Source organism: Gallus gallus, chromosome 4 (assembly GCF_016699485.2).
Source record: "Gallus gallus isolate bGalGal1 chromosome 4, bGalGal1.mat.broiler.GRCg7b, whole genome shotgun sequence".
In the NCBI taxonomy this organism is placed as follows: domain Eukaryota; kingdom Metazoa; phylum Chordata; class Aves; order Galliformes; family Phasianidae; genus Gallus; species Gallus gallus.
Genome location: NC_052535.1, coordinates 16,124,993 through 16,144,873, shown reverse-complemented (window position 1 = coordinate 16,144,873; position 19,881 = coordinate 16,124,993). Strand labels below are relative to the sequence as shown.

Genomic DNA, 19,881 nt, shown 5'->3' with positions numbered 1-19,881 from the left:
ATCTATGATACAAATCAGTAAATTCTGCAAAAGGATCAATTGTCCTTGGAAAACAAAGCTCTTACTGTTTCTATGAATATTTATTGTCTTGGGCAATGATGTTGCTACAAAGATACTGCAAATTTATACTGAGGCTTTCTGAAAGTTGGAAAATCAACATTGGAATCTTAAAATTGAGACAGTATTGGAAACATTCCCTTGTTCATTGCTTGTTTGTACTGAGATTGATTTTAGTTGGCAAACAATGCTAACATAAAAAGAAGTAAAAGACCATTCATATTTGCACGATCCAAATGAGGATTAGGCCCTGAAGACGGCAAATACGCTTTATAGATGTTACTGTTCTTGCCTTCATCTGAGATGTTTCAGTTTATTGGGAGCTGTTTAGGATTTGTTTCAGGTTTGTAGAGTATAGGAAAATTGTTTTTACTGTGAAAATCCTGAATGTGATAGCTGGTATCCTTTGGAAGTAGCTGGTGTTAGAACTGATCCCCAGATACAGGGAATCTTTTCATGGCAATAGTGAGTTAATGCTTGTTTTTAGCATATCACATTGAGTGCTTTCTCATGAGATACTTTGCCTCCATCAATGCCACTCAAGCCTTTTAGAGCTAGTTTTGTTCTTCTGGATTCATCCTGCCCACAGGTTTGCTGAATGAGCCTGGAGCACAGCCCATTGCCAGGTGCTCTCTGGCACTGGGCTGGAGGGAAGGGGCCATTGCACTTCCTTAACACTGGTCTCGTGTCAGCTGCAGTTTGACGGTGGAACTGGTCTGTTTTCCCTGAACTGGAGAAATGTATAGGTCATGCCTTGTGGAGGAGGAGGCCTCTTTAGCTACAAAAGCCCCTTAAAGCTGGCTAGAAGTTGCTGCCCTAAGGAAGTGGAGGAATTAAATAGTCACAGAGATGCCAAATAACACAAAAAATTGTAAGAACTCGGATTCTGCCCTCAAATATGAGCACTGCCAATCCAAATGGAAGCTCCCACAAAGGTTACCCTGCTTTTATCCCAGACCCCTTTCCTGTTATTTTTTAATTCTACAACAAAAATGTAAGGGGGTAAGAGTTTAAATGGCAACCAAAGATTAGCTTACCTCACAGTCTCACTTCCAAATTTGGGAAGCCTAAGTGGTAGAGTGTTATTAGCAAATTTTGATCCCAAGCTGTATTATTTGTACATTTCTGTAATGGTCAGAGGCCTTGATATGGAGTCATGTTAAAGTCCACGATAATTCTTTGCAGTTCTGATCCCAGAATCTAACATAGACTAATTGGAAATACCACACTGTACATTTTGGTTGGTACTTCCATACTCTTAGAAAATTACGTACTAAAAGTGCAACTGCACAGTGAGAGAATGAGCATCTGTAGGAAAAAAGGAGAGAAGCAAAAGGGGAAAAGGTGGGCTCCTTCATTTCTGAAAAGAGAGAGCAGGTCTGAACACAAAAAGGTTTGGTAGCATATACCTATAGAATGAAGCTGCTGGTGGCAGCTCAGAGCTTCTTGGCAAAACAGCTGCCTGGATAGGCAACAAAGTGACTTTTTTTCTTTCTGTTTTATAAGCTTTAAGTATACTAAGACTTCTGTCAGTCCCTCTGTCTTGTTTGAAGGGGGCAGAGAAGAAAATGGCACTTGCACTTCTGCATAGCATCATTCTTTTGGCAAAGCTTTTGAAGTGTGCCTGAAGTAGAAATAAAGCTACGGAAGCAGAAAACTGGAAGGATGGAGGCTGCGAAGTACCATCCTATAAAATCACGAGGGCAGAAGAGCTTGAGGGAGAAAAAGGAGATAGACTTTCTTGATAGACTCTGAAAGTGCTCTTTGGTTTAGTTAGGAACCTGTGAAGAGGCTAACGACTGTGAGGAAGAGCTCTTTCAGCAGAGGGAAGGCTGCTGGTCATGTAGAGGAAGAATCTTCCAGACTATCCAATTCAGCCCACAGCAGGAGGGTTGGAACTGGGTGAACTTTAAGGTCTCCTTCCAACCCATTCTATGATTCTGTGGTTCTATGATATAAGAAGACCTTGAGATATTAAGGCTTGGTTTTAAGATACTAATAAATTATCAAATATTGTAATAAATAACGATAATGATAAAATCAATTGAGCATTCTTGCTGGCTCTTGTGACCTCTAAAGTATATCTGAAATTTTAAATATATATTTTTTTCACAATAATACTTAAACTTTAAATTTATTCCCCTAGACTGTTTCACGGTAATATCTCAGCTGATTGATCATCAGTTCAAATCTACACATTAAAGAGGTCTTTTTTTTTTCCTGGTGAAACTGAATCTGGAAGTCACATCGCAACTTGCTGTTCTCCATGAAGGTACTTTAAAAGATAGTCTCTGAGCAGAGACTGTACATAAATCTCACAATTTATTACATTCATTAGTATCTAGATAAAGGTTATTAGACAATCAATCAGGGCCATGTCTCATTACCCTTTAGTACTTGGGATGTTTTCGAGGTTTTCATTATGGAGTCAAGTTATTTTCTTTCCTGCTGCTGAGCAAAGAACTCCTCCAAGTGGATATTGTCTAAACTGGAGTATTGGAACATTAAGACGAGACCACATGAAAAATCCTAATGACTCAGGCAGTATATTTGTCTTCCTGAACGAATACAAAGAAGGAGATGTTCTTTCCAGATGGAGAAGCGGATGAGTCATTTAAAGGGCAGATAATATGCAAGGTCTGTGGGAGAGAACATGATGTGGCAGATAGAGGTAGTAGCTAGCAGCATAGCTTTGGCTGTGAAGACAAACCAGGATATGAATGTGTCTGGTGTGAACTTTTGTCTCACTTTTAGCTTTTGCAAGAGCACCGGGTAGGTACTGCCAGCCTGTTTCTGAAGTAGACTATAGGAGAATGATTCTGTTCAGATCAGCAGTCATGGGACGGGTGGGAACGTTCTCTGCCCAGTGGAGCTGCATTCATGTATGCTGACAGGGAATTAACTTCTGGATGCTTATCTGGTGCTCCAGCCCTTTTTATTTTTCAACCTGGGGCTAGTAAACTTATGTCAACTGCTTTTCTCAAAGCATTTCAGCATTTACATGCTGTTTGTCTGGACTCCTCAAGTACAGAGGCAAGAAAAATCACCAAGATTTAAAAATAATAATTGAATTTATATAAATGTGAGTGGTATTTCTAGCCGAGCTACGGGGAAATAGGTCTGGGAGGTTCCTATGTATATTGGGCCCAGTTTACTCTGCTATTCCTTATTACTAATGATGCTTACATCCACGCTAATGTTCAAGATAGGTGTTCACAAGATCTCTTTTCTATCCTCTGTATGCATGTACTGTGCACAGGGATGACTAATGACTGTGTGAGCTTTGTGACATTTACAGCCTAGTGTGGAACTAGATTGCTAATAGGTTTATGTCCTAGCTCCAATTTACTGATCTTTTGCCAAATGTCTCACTGAAACTCAGACTGTTTTGCATTGGTCCTGGTTTTTCAAGCTTTGATTTTAAACTGCAGGTAACACATTCTTGTCCTGCTTAGGTGCTTTTGGTTTTAGAACAGAATAGAATAATAGAGGTGGAAGAGGATTTTTCTGATAATCTAGTCCAACTGCCTGATCGTTTCAAGGCTAACCAAAAATTAAAACATATTTATGAGGTCATTATCAAAATGCCTCTTGAACACTGACAGCTTGGGGTAACCACCCTCACCTTGCAAGGATGCCTATGCCAGTGCTTGACCACTCTCATGGCAAAAAATTTCCTATAGTTCAGTCTGAACCTCCACTGGTGCAGTTTTGTTCCATTTCCATGCATCCTGCTTTTGATACCCAGGAGCAGAGCTCCGGAGCTCCCTTTCCATTTTCCACCTCAGGAAGCTGCAGAGCAATGAGGTCACCTCGGAGCCTTCTTTTCTCTAGACCAGACAACCAAAATGTCCTCAGCTTCTCCTCACAGGGCATGCCTTCCAGCCCTTGTACCAGCTTTGCATACACAGTATGCAAGGTGAGGCTACATCAGTGGGAGAGAGATCACACTCTAGTGGGAGAATCTTGCTGGCTATGCTGGGTTTAATGCACCCCAAAATGTGGTTTGCTGCCAGGCATGCTGCTGGCTCACATTGAGCCTTCTGTCAGCAGCACCCACAGGTCCCTTGCTGCTGAGCTGCTCCTCAGCCACTCATCTCCCATCTGTACCTGTGTCTGGCATTGCTCCATCCCAGGCGCAGCAGCTGGCATTTCCCTTTGTTGAACTTCATGCTGTTGCTCATTGTCCAATTTTAAACTGGGATTTTGTAAGTGTAAATCTTGTTGTGAAGCTCGTCTGTTTTCATTGTGCATCTCAGTCTCTCTTCCCTCAGGGCTGATGAGACTTGGGAAGAGGAAAAGAAGCTCCTTACTCTTGCTGCTGTACCCTGTGCTGTGCCATGGCACGTGCTGTTGTCTGCTGCGCTGTGGGAGCTGGGACGAGCAGCTCTACTTCTGAATGGAGCAATTCAAGCTGCATGGCAATTTGTCAGGAGTTGTGAATCTTGTCCAAGCAATGATGCTTTGTCATCTTTTTTCCCATGTGAAAGCTGTGGTTTGCTGTCAGACAAAGCAAGTGTGATAGGAGGGTAATTGCCTAACACTCTTCAGGAGAGATTGGGAGAGCAGAAAAGTGTGTGACTGATTATTATTGTATGATCCATTCTGTATAATAGAGACACAAAGTTATAATCAGACAGATCTCTGCCGTGGAGCTGGCCAATGTGATTTTGAACAAAGCAAGGATTGACTAAAATTGCTGACTTTTGTGTTTTATAATGACGTTAGTGAATTTTGATATAAATGCTACTTGAAGACAAAGTCATTCAAATTTGCACAGCTGATGGGATTATTCAAGGGAAGAACATAAAGTTAACAAGGTACGCTGTGTTCTAAAGGTTGATGAGTTAGGACTTACATTTGTAAGTAATCCCACAGTAGATCATAAATGTTTGGTTTTTAGTTTCTTTCCCAAGATTGTTTCTGTTGAAATACGTTGGTACATCTATTCCAGAGCAGAATCAGGAAATTTGCTCTTTGGTATTGCTCTATGTCACCACAGTAACTGGGAAATGAACTTCCATATGCTCTTTTAACTGGGATATGCTCAGTTTGCCGTTGTGTCAAAGGACTTGCTGTAAATTAAATTAGAAGTTGCTTGACTGCTTATCAAGTTCTTTGCCTCATCACCAGTAGAACAGTATGCCAAAATGACTGAAAGTTAATATCATGCTCTCTGACATCAGTCCTAGTGTTGTATCACTCACAGAATGAATTTTCATTGTCAGTAAAACTTAAAGAACATTTACATATATCAAACTCACAATTCTGGAACCCTGTAATGTCCTTTCAGTATATGACATGGATCCCAGAAGCAAAGTGACAGCTATTTATCTATCTACTAGGTTGTTCATTATCAGCTGAAGACAGGGGCATAATATCATTGCACATTTTCTGCTGTGAACGCCTGTACAGAAAGAAATAAAGATGGAAAATGGGAAACTACTGCTCACAGTTTTGCTTTGGTGGCAACATCCAATATAAGTTTCAAATATTTTCACAGATGCAGGGTTTTCCATTTTCCTAGTTTCCTTCCCTCCACTTTTTCCTGCAAGGCCAGTCCTTTGCATGGATCACAAAAGTTGATGAGATCCTGGCAGGGTGCTCCTTAGGACCCCCATCAATGTGTCTGCTCAGTGTGGTGGGCCTTCCTGAAGGCTTTGGTTACCTTCACTGCTGCCCCAGAGCAGCACCTCCTGTCAGCAGTCTGGAGATGTGCTTTGAAAAGCAGCAGATAACAGGAGCAATGAAAGAAAAAAGTAGCCAGCGTGAGTTTCTGAGGGCTGTGTGAGAAGAAGGATGAAATCTCCAGTCCTATGCACAATGCATGCCTGCACATATTGATCACAGCATCACTGTTGACCAACAAATAGCATCCGTTTCATCTTCATTGAAGCAAAATAAACAAAGTAGCATGCTGAGCAGTCCTAAGAAAGCACAGTGCTCTCCTTATCTGCAATCCCCATACCCTGTAGGGAAAAGAAATCACTAAGCGTGTCCCTAGTACTTTGTACCAGTACTGCTGTGTTATCCTTTGGGACATCCCCACTGATTTGTGAAGGGCTTCTTATACACGATATGACCAGCTGCCACTGCATCATCAGTACCAGGAGCAGCTGGATATTGGGGATGGGCTGTGGTGTGGTGAATCCACACATACACAAAGGGGAGGAGAACAGACTGGGCAGATAGTAATCCATTCCAAGGTTAGGTAGTTACAGTCCCATAAGCCTGCTTGTAGGCTTTGCCAATGTTTTTATCGTTACTTTCAGTGCTGGAAAGCCAAGAGCTACTCCTTCAGCTTATAGAGGTTATCATACCTTGTGTGATCATGCATCCTACAGAGAATTTCAAATGAAGCAAGTGAGTGGAGCCCAGGTTTTACAGAGATAGTTCTCTGTTAAGGATTTTAAAGTGAAGGAGTAGAAAACCACACCTCTTAATGACATGTTTCTGTTACAGTGTTGCAATGCATCCATCCTATTTTGTTGGGGATAAGTTTTTGCTACCATGGGTGAGTGCCCAGGATCTGTGTGAATCTCCAAGTTCATCTGGAGCTGGAGCTGCAGCGTTGGCACCACAGTGCTGGCACACTACTCTGGCATCCTAGGCTCTGGAATGCTCCCGATCTTTTGACTGTATTCTTCATACTGGCAATGCAGAACAGTGACGTCCAAGGGATGCTACTGCACTTCACCACCACCCTGCTCTCATAGCTGTTGCAGTTGAGGAAGGACGTTTGCATTTGCTCCCAGCACAGGCATAGCCAAGGTGAAGGTGTGTTACTGCTCTTCAGACTGACTGCCTTGCAATTTTGTTTCAAGCTAACTTTCATTTTTCTTAGCGCTATTCTGGGTTGGTATCTGGTGATGAAATCATTGCATCTCATGGCAGCAGGCACATTCACATCTGGCACATTCCTTGGAGCGTAACAGTAAAAGAACAGGATGAACTCAGAGAGATTTGCACGGCCTGGCACAGGATGGAACAGGACACCTAGAGGAGGTGTGTGTGTGTAAAAGTAAGCAGTTTGGCATTTGGAGGATTCAGTTTTAAAACTACAGGTAAATGCAGATTCATTTGGTCTTGGGGCACTAGCAATGGTGGAGAGGAGATGGGAGGAGATGGGAAAGAGAGAGGAAAGTTCTCTTTGGAGGACAGCTGCATTTTCTGCATTTTCCAGTGTATATTTTTACATTTCAGCTTTTGATTACATTTTAGTGTTCATCAGTAATCCTATAAATCCCTGTGTTTGCCATTTGCAGCAGCAGTGGTGGCTGGCATCAATAAACTTTAGAGAAGTAGGTTTTCATGTATTGCTTAATTGGGTCATACCAATTAAATGCTTGGTACTTTGTCATTACAAGAAGTCATCATAAAAATAGAAATATAAAGCAACTATGTCTTGACACATAGCATTTTTTGCTCCCTTAAAAGCATTTGCAAGTGCAAATTGAGAATAAAATTATTTACATTCACAAAAGTAAAAATTATATGTAAAGATATGGTGTATGAGTAGCAGAGTGCATCCCACAGCACTGCAGATGGAGGCTGCTGCTGCAGGCTGAGTCACAATGTGCTCAGGATTTGTCTCAGGCTGATGTCAGTTAATTGATAAATTCCACATATTCATTTTTTACTGCTGTTGCTCTATCAAACCAATAAAATACATCCACAAGGATGTCTTCAGCTGGAAGTCTGTTTCCATTGTGAGCGCACTGTTGGAATCAGAGTGTATTTCCCTCTTTATTTAGGATAGATCTCTTATTATAAAATGCTGTCAGAGAAATAGAATTGCCACCCACTGAAACCAACATAAGTCATGGACAAGTGGGAATATAAGTGGATTTAAAGCTGTAGATAAGAGATTTACTCTATTTGCTACATTCAGGCATCATTATGGGTCTTCAGGCTGGGATATGGCTCTATCTTGGCAGAGCAGGTTACCTGGTTAATACCGCCCTCCAGCTCTGGACAGTAGGCAAATGTATACATGCTTGTTGATACGGTGAACCCTGAGGTTTACCATGTCCCTTTCAGGAATTAACCGATTTGAAGGTCCGATCCCTCCCTGAAGAGAGAAAGTAGAGGCCAGAGGGTGGCAGCTGCCTTGCTGACTTCAGGGCTCTCATGAGCATTGTATTCGTTTATCCCATTTTACAGAGATGTTGACTCCTTAGAGGAAAGGTCTTTTGCTGCAGTACACATATGCAAACTTCACCTTACATTTCCTTCTTAGCTGCTAGCTGCAGTTCTGGCAGGTATGTTTTATTGCCTCCAATGTGAAGAATGCTGCCTGCAGCTGTGGGGGCTAAGGACCAAAGGAAAAGAGTATGTGAATGGCAAACCTCCAGCAAGTGATCTGTGCCACAGCTTCATTTAGCAGGCTGCCTCCTGATCCTGGGTTGGGTCCCAAAACGTAGCTAAAAATTATCCTGGAAGAGATTAGTCTCCTAGCCCTAGGTACAGCATCGCCAGACATCATTCCACTTCCACTGGCACCTACTGCACTGCTTGCTGCAAGGCATGACCGAACTTGGTTGTCTTGAGATTGTGTAGTGTTTTGACACAGCGGTCACTGTGTATCGTATTAGCTTTCTCAGAATACCATCATAAAGTAGGAAGAAAAATCTTTTGTAGTCAAAAATGAGGGAAGTAGGAGCGTGTGGTTTATTTGCTCTCTGAAATTTTATTTTTTTGGGGGGGGCTCCATCAGTTAGCATTGTGATGAGTGCTCTGTGTTAGAATGGGACAGCCTGGCACACAGAGACATCCTTCCTCCCAGCAAGGGCTGGGCAACACTATGTGAGACAGAGTGGGCAAGAGTCTTAATAGGTGGTCATGCACAGGGATTTAAAATTCACTTTAATCAAGACATTTGTCATTCCTTTAACTCATTCAATGAAAGGATTCCGCTTGGGTTGAAAAGTCTGTAGGATTCCTTTTAATTATTTTGGCAAGTTCCATAAATTAAGCTGTTTAAACGCACTGCAGACTTTGCTCTATCACTACCAGTGTTCTGCATGCTTCACGTGTGAAGGATTGTCTGCATTTATTCCTCCACATATTTCTTCTTTAAGAAGAATTCTAGATTTTTTTTTGTTTGTTTTCTTCTTTCTTTCTCTTCCTTTTCCCCTTCCTATCTCTGTAGTATTACTGATGCTGAAAATGTGAATCACTGTTTGAATCACTGCTCTTTGAGACCATTGGAAATATATGCTTTTGGGTGACAAATTTGTTTTTCACACATGCGGCAAATATGATGTGGAAGAAATTATTCTAAGGAACAGAAGACAGAGAGATACAAGATTCAAAGTGATTTTCCACACCCAGCAGGGATCAGGAACTGACAGGAGTGGATTAGACTGGGGGTTTCAATCTTAGCCGTCGGTATTTTAGGGTGAAATTTGGTCTTAAATGTCTGTATCAGACACCACTACCACTGTCAGTTCATGATGGGAAACACTGGAGGAGCAGTTCCACGTTACCGGTCTGAATATTTTGTGATAAAAAATTTGCAAAATTTCTGGGGTCATTACTTCAGACAAATATTTCCCCTCTTTAGGAGCAATTATAATATGCTTTCTCATAAGTGTGTTGGAGATTTGTGAATGCTCCCAGGGAGTTTAGAACAACTGCTGGAATCGGGTCCTCCTGCAGAGCCAGAACCCTGCTGTGTCACTGCAGCAGGCCTCTCGCTGGGGTGAAGGGTCATTTAGAGAACTGAAGCGCTCGGTGCTGACATTTAACTTTCACTGACACTTGTGACTTCCTTGCCTCACGGTTTTTCTCTAGTGCAGAACACAGTAAAAAAGACCACAGATATGACATTCCTGGTTTGGGAACCAGGAAGCACTGGAAAGCGTCTCAGAGGATGCTCTTACAAATGTTGTGCTGCACTGCACACTTCTGTTTATCTGGAATGTCAGGTGACGCAGAGCCTGCAGTCCTTCACTCAGCTGTAGCCTTAGGGGCTGGCTGGAGAAAATGGAAGCCCTTCTTATATTTATAGTGGTTTTATTAACAATTTTACACTATGAAACTGCTGAACATCCTACCACAGGGAGCTGTGGTTCTTTCTATTCAGTTCAGAATAATCTTACGTAGGGAGGCTGAAACCTTTTCCTCTGCTGCCTCTAATAAATATTACATGCCTGACATTTGAGCCTTGCATCTCACAGTCACCAGGATCCTTCCGATAGCAGAGCCTGAGGCCCTATTAGGTGGAAAACCAACTGTGCTGGCATCTAACTTGTGAAACCTGTTCTCCATGAAGTGCCTTAAAAATGACCCCGACATCCTGGCTGGGAGCAATTCCAGCAGCTCAGCTGATCCTGCGAAAGCTCCACTTGGTTGACAGCACATAATCTTGTCTACGGAATAACACTGCCTGGTTTCATATTAACACCCCAGGGTCTAGATGAACTCTTTGGGATGCAGGAAGAATCAAACTCAAGGTATCACTCCAGACATGCGTTGTACCTCTGGCAAATGAGCAGAATGAGCAGAACCCGAAAGTTCTAGTATATTTTTAATCGTCATTAATCATTTTCTTTTTCTTAATATTATACTTGTATTGTTTTCTCTGTGTATTCTACTTACACGTTTGTAGAAAAAGGAGGAAGAATAAAAATTGTACTTGGAATTTACTCGGAACTGCCTGCCAGGATCTGAGATCAGTCTGAAATGCATTCTGTGCTCAAAACAATACCAAATTTTCTCCTATCATTAAGTCTGAATAACTATTTCCCTCCCAGAATTATCCTCTCTTTTGGTCTCACAGGAAAAAAAAAGCTGGCTTTTTCCACACCCATGTGAGTTTTTTTTGTTCATAATTCATGTCAGGAGGCATTTTTACATTTGGACACTAATATGTCCTGCAGGTTCAAAGTACAGAGCCTGTCAGATACATGTCATGTCAGAAGCCTTGAGGAAGTGGTCTTAATCTGTGCAGACTTCAGACAAGGTAAGAAGATAGGGCAAAAAAAAAAAAAAAAAACCCCACAAAAAAAGGAGGTAAAAGATTGTGTGAAAGAATGACTTGCTGCAGGGGTCCTAAGCTACTTGAGTATGTAGAGGAGGTGGAGACCCAGAGAGGAGAAGAGCAAAGAGCTGGGAAATGAAACAAGCGGTTGACTGGGAGCTGAAAAAAAGGAGAGAGAAGAGAGAGAAGATGCCAGACTTGAAGGAACAAGGATGCTATTCCGGGTTCAGTGGGTGGGGTGAGAGAAGCCCAATGACAAGGAGCTGAGAAGAACATGCAGAACTTTTCTGCAGTACACATCACTCCCTGTTTCATCGACAGACACACATATATTATAAAACTCTGCGTGGGGGAGCCACATGGTGGTTTCCTCTATCTTTTAAAAAACCCAAATGAAATATTTCATGATTTACCACCTGTCAGCTTCTTTAGATTTTTTCACCTTTGCTTTCTTAGTTGTTGGAGGCAAATGTTTTCTGTCATTTGCTGCTAGCTCTCCCTGCCCACCTCCCCACAGCAGCCACTGATGGGCAATGCTGCACGCCTCTCAGTGACAGAAATCCCCCTGCTTGCCCACGGACCAGGCTTGCTCTTATGGCACTCGGCAGTGGAGCGGGGCTAGTAGTGACAGGAAGGGTGGCTTTTTTGTGCCTGGAAGAACAATCTGTGAAGGATTATGTGGGCAGGAGAAGAGGGAAGGTGGGAAGTGTGTCTGCTATGTCCCAGGCCTGAGAGACTTGAGGGATGGTTCAGTCTGCGCAGAGAAAAGTTTCCACAACACCTAGATGCACAGATTGTGGAGAAGATCTCTCCTGAGCAGGATTTATAACCTTTGCTTTAACTGTTTTTTTCATTCCCTCATTTTCATTTGTTAAGCATGGAAAATGTTGAACACAGCAGCGACAGAATTGAGTGGCCCTCCCTAGAGGTGTTAGAAGAGGCTGAGTGTAGGAAACTGGGATTTCAGGGTGATGAGGATACCCTGAGAGTCTGCATAGATTCAGATGGCCTCTAACACATCACTGAGGATTGCTGCTTGTGAATTATTTTCTTTGTTTCATGCAGCGGTTCTCCCCCTCACAAGAAAAAAGAGAACGTTTAAATCTGTCAGAGTAGAAGATACCCTAATCAATCTAACACATGCATAGCATATTTGCGGCTTTATATGTGCCTTTGTTGATGGATCTGGACAAGCAGCATGCTAATTACTGTTCTCCAGAGAGGTTAGGAGGAGAATCATTAAAGGAGAAGTCCTTGGCATAATGAAAAATCGTGATGGTCTTTTCCAGCTTTCTGCAGTGTGCTTGTGAACAACAGGGTGGCTCACCTGATTTTAAAAAATATTATATATTTTGTAGTACATGTCCGTAATATCATTATGTAAGAGCTGTTTTCAGGAATTAAAAGGATGAGTAAGGCAGGCATCATCCCTCACAAGGGCAAGCAACATTGGGATTAAAATGCAAAATGGATTATATTTGTTTGGAATTTTCTCTGTCATTTAGTACAGGTTCTTTGATTTGTTTCTCTCTCCATAAAATTATGTATTGAATTTAATTAAATACAGCATAGATTTATGAGTCAGGGCAATATGTTTTTTTTTTTTTTTTTTTTTTTTTTAAAGCAAGCTTATTTGTTCCTCAGATGAGTTTTCTCAAAGGTGTTGTCATTATATGCCTGGATTACTGCTGGCACTGCAGAAAGTTCACTCATATGCAGTAACTGCAGATAGGAAAGACACTTGTTGTAGGCTTGATGAAATCTGCCAGTCCCCATGGCCACACAGCTACACTCATCTGCATCAATACTTAAGAAATCTTCATTGATGATACATCTTTAATTACTCACCATGGAACTAATACTTTTATATACATGCATGGTTTATCTCAAATATCCTATAATACTAGCGTATTTACTTTGTATGCTTGTCTAGACTCTTCCACAATTGTCTTTATTTTTTCCTTCAAGAGATATAAAATAAATTATATCTGTCTAATTTAATGCTGATGCAAATGTTTAGCATATCTGAGGACTCTGTGAGATCATGCCCATCAGCAAGAACTGAAAAATTAAGTCATTAAGTTGATGACAGTAGTAAAGGGGAAGAAAATACCATTGGTAAAAATTAGTTTGTGACCCTTTCTGGCTACGGATTTCCAGATAGGTGGTGCTGTAAAGTTAACAAGGTAGCTAATCACAGTTTGTCAGTGATGGATATATAATTGTTAATCCAAGCAAGTTTCGATGATTTCTGTAAATCCAAAGATAATAAGGGATCTGATTAGGTCTATTTCATGTGTCTGGCTCACCCAAGAGAAGAGCTGTTGTTCCTATGAGTAAGGGCACGTTATTCATGTTCTGTATGCCTGCATGTATTGTTCTCAAATACACCTATTTGAGATACACTACAATTGTGAGAGAACAGTCTGACCCAGCCGTACCAAATTCAATGGAAAGACCCTGACTGAATCAAATTAAGTGAGAGGAAGCACAACCTTGCTTTAGGGGCTTCTCTATTCCTCCAGTGATTGTAACACACTGAACAAATTACTAATTGTTGGGTTCGGAACCTTAGAGTGATGTAGCTGCAAACTTTGTTATTTTGTTGAGTTTGCCTTTACCAGTGCTTAGTAGAATGGTTTTAATTCATATTTTTAAAAAATCAATAATGATTTTTTTGTTTTGTTTCGACATAAGTAAAGAATATGTAAAATCCTAGTTTAAACTGTGCCTGTGGCAACCTTCCCATTGCTTTCAAATAGAAGTTCACTGGCAGGAAGTTATTTACCAAATAGAAATATTCCATTTCCAAGCGGATACTGCACCATATCATGGGATGGGGATCAGTCTAAGGAGGTCCTGTGTCAGCCTCACCTTCATTTTTGGCACCATTTCTATTAAAGCTGTGTGAAAATTTCATAAACTCTGTGAAATTTGAGGCCAATTTATTTCCAATTTATTTAGTTCGTTAAAAAGAGCAGAAGTAGTAGAGGAATTTCAGACAGTTTGAGGAAGCCAAGGTGGTTTGGGATTTTAATCAGATATTACAAGAGAAGTCTTTGGTCAGAATCAAGTTTTTGATCAAACTTGATGTTTTCAGCTGAATTTCATGTTCCAAACTGAGATTCATTCAAACTCTTAACTGAGAGAGAAAAGATAGTTATCAACTGATACTGAATGAAATTTTCCTAAAGGTGAAATGTCTCATTCGTTAAGTTATATGCTATTGCTACTATGGCCACTTTTTAATAACTATTTGTATTGTTGTTTCTCTTTCTTTTTAGTAACAAAATTGGTGAGAAGATGAGGACTGACATTTTGTTTTGGAAAGGCATGAAAATGTGTGGGTATGATGCAGCCATATGTGAGGGAAAGAAATGGGACGTGGTAAGTAAATCAAGCAGGAATATTTTCCATTTCTCTTATGAAAAAGCGGAAATACCTCTACATTTTCACCTTTAATTTAGATCAAAGGATTAGCAGAAATGTAGTAGGCATTTGTAAGGAAGAGATTCATGATTACCACGTATCAAGTCTCATCTTTTTAAAATGAAGATTACAGTTTTCTGTATCTTTGTGGTCTTGCCTATTAAGTTACTGGTTGCTGTCATGAGTTTAATGTATTTTAAAAAATATAAAAGCAATCATGCATAGGCTATAAGCCTTCTGAGTTACGTTCTGGTGCATTAGCCATGGGAATTCATGTCTTCCACAGAAGTTTTTTTTTCAGTAAACTAGTTTAAAAAAAAAAGAGATGCTTCCTGCAACTTAAGTTTTCAGCTTCACAGACTGTAAAGGCAGAAGGAGGGACTCTGCTTGTCCAGTACTGTATACCATAGGTCACAGTATACCATGGGTCACAGTATTAATTTTTCTTTGCAGTAGAGGATATCTTCTGGGAAATGGGCATATAAAGATAGTAAGTAACTTTTGGTGAGCTGCTGAGCTCACCATAAAATTACTTCTGGTCAGATTTTGTGTAGTCTTCATCTCTAGCATTTTGTCTTCACCTGCCAGACTGAGGTGTCTCTGTAATTGCATTCCAACTGTAAACTTCTCCATAGCATGGAATAGTTTCCTTTCTCTGTGAGTTTATGAGACCAAAACTTTCCTCTAAATTATGTCAGCAAGACATCTGAAAAATACAAAACTAGTAGCTGAGAGGCTGACTAGCATCACATTTATTGACTCTGAAAGGCTGGTCAGCAGTACTGCAGGTGCTTCAGATCTTGAGCAAGGTAGCATCATAACCTAAACATGCTTCTTAGATGATTAAAGGAGGATTTAAAATCCGCTCTTTGTTTTCTTTTCTAAATCTGTCCATATCTGTACACACATATGAGCTCTTCTGTTCTAACACTGCTTTTCTGTGCGGTCATGTATTTTAGACTGTGCATAGAGAGAGACTGTCTAAAAATCATGTTCATGTTTTGATTGTTTTATGGTAATTGTTTGACAAATGAGTTTCTGAGCTACTTCCAAGAGTAGGCTGCATGCTTGACAGGGAGGTGGGCAAAGACATTTTCACAGGCATTGTATGTGAGTAAATTTTTGTGTCCAGGGCCATGAAAACGAGATCCCTGCAAATCCTTGCTTAAGCGGGAGCTCTGGAGAATATCAGTTCAAAACTGATGTGGGAATTTTTAGGCTCAGGCTCTTGCAGCAGAGCAAATCAGATCCATGCAGGGAAGCCAGGGCTGGGGTTGCCAGCCAGCGCATGCAGAAAGGAGGCTGAGGTCATTAATGCCCTCGGGGATTGAGGTACACCAAGCAATGGGACATTGCTCCCTTCTCAAATGCCTAAAGCACTTGAGCTGTGAAACTTCAGCAGTTTTACTGTAATTTCAGTCTCAACTGTCAGGGTCCTAAAAAGCATATTGTGTTTCAGAATCAACATATGCTGGCATTTCTAAAATGAATTTCTCATCTCCTCTAGGATTTCACTTTATGGGAATCATGAAATATCAGAATTTCCTCTCTGTTGTTGTTTCTGTTGTGAAGAGTCTTGATCGCTATTGCTGCAGTTCCCTGTACCTTTTTCATCTTCAATGCTTTCCAAGGTGGAGCAATCAGATTTCATGCAACATGAGGCTCACTATAGGGTTATAAAACGACACAATAGTATTTTTCTCTTTTATTATCTCTTCCTTTCTAATAATTCCTAACATTTTATTTGCCTTTTAAAATGCTTCTGAGTAGCAAGCTGATGTTTTCATGGTACTATATATTATAACTCCAAGATAGGTTCCTTGAGGGGTAGTAGCTAATTTAGACTCAGTCGTGGAATGTGCATAGTTAAGGTTACTGTTCCTTGTGTGTTACTTCACATTTATTGACACTGAATTTTGTCTGTAAGTTTATTGCCTAATCATTCTATATCATGACACTCTTGTGCAAATCTTTGCAGTTTGATTGCCTTTTTACTGCGTTGAATCACTTGTAATCACAGTATCAAATGTTGCTATTCTGTCAAGCCCTTCTCCAGATAGTTTATTAAAAAACTACATAGTGGAAGCCTCCAGGCAGAGTCTTCATTTGAAACCTTCCTACTTATCCCTACTTTAGTTTCCTTTTAATCTGTTATTAATCCATAATAAAACATTCCTGTGGCATTTTATGAACCTTTGGTTAAAAAATCCTACTGAAAACTTCTAGAAATTTTAACTACAAGCTCTAACTAGCTTTTCCATGGCCTACTGAGAACTCAGACATGTCTCTGTGGTACAGCTTACCTGTACAAGGACTGTGTCGACTGACTGTTTTTTATTATAACAGGTTTGTTCCTGTATTTTCTATTCTTATATATTCTTATATAAACTTTATTCTTATAAATTTAGTTTCAAACTAAAAGAGGAGAGGAGATATTTATATTAGATTTTAGGAGGAAATTCTTTACTCAGAGGGTGGTGAGGCCCTGGCACTGCTGCCCAGAGCTGTGGGCTTGGCTTGGTGGGCCCTGGGCAGCTTGACCTGGGGAAGCAGCCAGCCTGTGGCAGGCTTTAAGGTCCCTTCCAACCCAAGCCATCCTATGATGCTATGATGTTATGATTGGTATAATAGTTCAGCAGTGTTACATTTAAGATTCATGAGCTCCTCTGCGTCCTAGGATTTGTTACTATTTCTTTTTTTTTTTTTTTTTTTTTTTGCAGTTTTTTGATGCCTCCCTTCTCCTAACACAACCATTTAAAACAAATTCTCTGTTATATCCCCAAAGGCTGATGAATCCAAGTGCCTGTGCTTATCCCAGCAACAGTAATTTATTAGCTTTTCTTCTATGGCATTATCCTCCACGAATGGATCCTTTTCTATCCCTATTATCACCTGGTCATGCAGGTGCTTGCCTGAGAAGGACTGATTGCTTACATTGGCAGTTCTTTAAGAATTGTTAATTTTAGTGTCTTCTGGTAGTTGTTTCTCAAGGAAAGATCTCAAGGTCTCTGTTTATTTGTTTGTATGCATTTTGTTTGTGATTTTATATGTCTGTTCTACTGTATTTTCCTTCTTGGAGACTTTGGTAGTACTTGAAACATATCTTCTTGCTTCTAATAGATTATGTTATTGAACTACATTGGGTTTCTTGAGTTCCTTAAAGATATTTTTTCATATGTTGCATGCTTTTGCTGATGTCATTATATATAATGTCGCCTTCAAAAATGTAACAACTTTTGGCTGTTGCTTCTGAATTCCCTTACTGAAACTAAGCACAAGAAATTTTCGGTTCCTTTTATCCTGTATGATGTCCTCCTACGTGCTGGGACTCTTCTGTAATACTACGCCTTTGAAAACAATATTCTGAGTAAGGTCGTAAACGCTGTTCAGTCTTTAAATCAAGAGCTAGGTTTAAGATTGTAAGTTAGTATTTTTTTCTCCTTGCTGCTTCCCAAGTAGTTACCCCAAAAAGCAGATACTTTTGTTATCTAAGATTTTTGTATTGCCTACACTGACTAGTATCCAGTTTACCTGAGCATGGTTGAAACCTTCTGTTATTAATTATGCTTTGTGTCCTTGAAGTTGCTCTTCACAGTCATCATCCTCTTTCTGGTAAATTAATAGTATAAGCTTACTACTGTTCTTTTGTTGCTGAGGACTAGAATTGCAGTCCGTGGCGATTCTGTTCCTTGTTGATATGTTTAATTTACTTATCAAAATTCATTCTGAGCTTTCTTTAGCAAACAGACTGTATGTATTTGTTCTGGTTGCTTATTCTTAGGTTCAAATTTAGCATATCTTTGTTGCAACTTTTATTTGATGCTTCCCACTGGCATTTTGTTGATGTTTGTCCTGTACTTTGCTGGAGGGTACAGAACTGTTCTGGCTTTGCTCATAGGAGAAGCGTTACGTTGAACTGTACATTCTACTCCTATCAACTTTCTCTACATTTCAGTTAAAAAACACTTCCATACAACCATTTTAAGTACAAGTACTGAAATAAATTTCCTGGACAGTTAATGCCATGTTAATCTCTGGTCATGCTTGACAAACATCTGTCAGAAATGGTACAGAGATATTTGAATCTGCTGTGAGGCGAGGAGATGGACTGTATGACCTCCGACCATCCCTTCCAGACTTCTCTTTTTCTTTAAATTCATATCTAAGTAAACAGATGCAAGTATCAGATCCATATTTTTTTTTCCTGTTGTTGGAGATTGGAGCTCCTCAGAGATAAAGGTATTGAATATTCTATTGAAGTACTAGAGAGAGAATGATTCTGATGTACTTTTTACTGCTGTTTTAGGACTGAAGTACAGAAAGGTCTTTTCTTCTCACATTCCTTAAAATAGTCAGCCATAGCTCCAGTACGCATTCAGTATTTGCTTTAAAGAAATAGGATTTTTCTTTTAATGGTAATGACAATATGTTCAGAGTTCTTTAAAATACTCTCTTTGGTTAAATTATTTCCTATACCATGATGCAACATGGCAGAATTCATTCAATCAAATTAGAATGGTCAATTGGCTTGAAAAACTAGAAGAAAAAATTCACACTCTAAAAATAGCTACATGCAGAGATGGAAAATAGATTTTTTTCTTATATATTTGCTGGTAAAAATTGTGCTACTGAACAGCACACTTCTAGTTACTGCAGTGGTTAGGTAACCATGCAGCCTAGGTTAAATAGAGCACTTGTGATTCCTAATGTAATACACTTCTCCCTAAACATGCCGTCTATGAAAACACTGACTTTCACTGTGTATCTGTCTGAAATAGCAGAAGAGGCAGTCATACCATACTTTATTCCACTTGCATTCAACATGGTGCTTGCTAAGAATAGGTGGATATCATTGTATAAAAAGTAGCATAATGGCATGTGACTGTATTTTCAATGAGGGAGGCAGTATGTGACTGTACTGTCAACGAGACTGCTGCCTCACACTTTGTTATGCAGTCCTCCTTTCATGAAATCAAAATATGGATGACTCATTGTACCCACTCAAATATTGTCACAGTGCATCTTAGTTGCACAAAACAGTATTTAAGACTTTCTAATCATGTTACAAATCATCTTGATAATTCCACATGGTGTTGATAGTGAGCAATAGACTTCAGGAAATATTTTCAAAATATCCATTATGTAAAGACAGAGGCATTATATTTATCTGTGAGGCACACATAATCACTGACCTCTGATGCAGAATGATGCAGATGAAAGCACTGACAATGTTACTGAACTTCTAAACAGGAAAATTAACATAATCAATTTGACATTAAATATGTCCTATTACAACTGATTTAACGTTTTCCTTGGTAATGTCAAACTTCCAATCTAATATAGTGTCCAGGGACACTGGTAAAACTTGCGGGTGCATGTCACCAGGATATAGAAATGGGGGTATATGCTTT

At 40.0% G+C, this 19,881-nt stretch overlaps 1 long non-coding RNA gene across 1 annotated transcript in view; it reads left to right on the top strand.

Annotated features, from left to right (window-relative positions):
- The window catches only part of LOC101750610, a 478,463-nt gene that overhangs the window by 193,992 nt on the left and 264,590 nt on the right, over positions 1–19,881 (top strand). The window contains exon 6 of the long non-coding RNA XR_006939090.1: positions 14,326–14,428. This is a non-coding gene — a long non-coding RNA (uncharacterized LOC101750610). The remainder of the gene's footprint in view (positions 1–14,325; positions 14,429–19,881) is intronic.